Source organism: Triticum aestivum, chromosome 5B (assembly GCF_018294505.1).
Source record: "Triticum aestivum cultivar Chinese Spring chromosome 5B, IWGSC CS RefSeq v2.1, whole genome shotgun sequence".
NCBI classification, from domain to species: Eukaryota; Viridiplantae; Streptophyta; class Magnoliopsida; order Poales; family Poaceae; genus Triticum; species Triticum aestivum.
In genome coordinates, this window is record NC_057807.1 from 439,131,087 (window position 1) to 439,132,607 (window position 1,521).

The following is a 1,521-nucleotide window of genomic DNA, read 5'->3' on the forward strand; positions in this document are numbered from 1 at the left end:
GTGTGCACAAGTCTTGATATAAAAGCCCTCCCGTGTCTTGAAGTTGCCTGGCCGTGATGTAGCCTCTGAATACAAAGGAAACAAGTGGCCGTTTGTGCGGCCGGCAGCGTTCGTGCGCTGGGAAAAACCACCGTGTCCTCGTGCTCATCCTCCTCCTCCCTTTCTCCTTGGTTGGTTTGAGCCATGGCAACGCAGAGAGCGAGGAGAGCAGCGGCGAGGGACTGGCGGCAACAACACTAAACCCAAAACACACACGCCAAATGGCCGCCAGGCGGACTAGTCAGGCTCAGGAGGAGGAGGCGGCAGCAGGGGAGCCACGCGGAGCGCCATCGAGCGAAGATCGGAGAGGAGGGTCACTAGTACAAATAGGGCATATTGTCCCGGTTCATAAGGGCCTTTAGTCCCGGTTCTGGAACCGGGACTAAAGGGTCGTTACTAAAGCCTCCCCCTTTAGTCCCGGTTCTTACACGAACCGGGACTAAAGGCCGTCCACGTGGCCGCTGCCTGGAGGTCCACCTTTAGTCCCGGTTGGTAACACCAACCGGTACTAAAGGAAATTTTATGATTTTTTTGATTTTTTTTTATTTTTTTTGAATTTTTTTGAATTTTTTTATTTTCAAATTTCTGAATTATTTTAACCTCTAATCTCTAATCACCCTCATCACTGCTCAATTTAACCTCTAATCTCTAATCACCCCTCATTATTTCAAATCATCTAACTTTCCGGACGATCACCCATCTCACTACTCCAGCCTGAGCACGCTTAACTTCCGGGTTCTATTCTCCCTCGTTTCTAAGTCTGCACTTGTTGTTTTCCTAACAATAGTAAGATGTCAATCCTATTAACCCTCAGGAATTTAGCTTGAGCATGAAGTCACACATTTCACTATTTGAGTTTGAAATTATTATTCTAGAAAACAATAATTATTTAGTTACACTAATATTTCTTGAATAAGTAGTTTGACCACAATTTGACCATAGTTTGACCACAGTTTGACCAGAATTGACCAAAATTCAAAAACACTGAAACAATTATTTAGTAAGACTAATATTTCTTGAATAAGTAGTTTGACCATTGTTTGACCACAATTTGACCAGATTTGACCAAAATTCAAAAAACTGAAATAATTATTTAGTAACCCTAATATTCTTGAATAATTATTTAGTAACACTAATACTTTTCTTGAATAAGCAGTTTGACCATAGTTTGACCAGATTTAACAAAAATAAAAAAAATCCAAAAAAGCTGAAATTTGAGCATAACTTTTTTTCCTTTTAGAATTTGAGGATTCTAAAAATTTGCAAACAGGCTGTAGGCTGTCAAAATCGGATGCGGATTTTCGTGCTGAACATTTTGATATATTATACGTTTTTTTCTGACATAGTATGCAAAAGTTATAGTCGTTTTACATTTTCCCTACACTTTTTGCGAAACATGTCCAAATTTAAATTTTTAAATTTTCCTAACTAGTAGATGTAGTAACATAACTACATCTCGAAGGATTTTAATTTTGAAGTTTT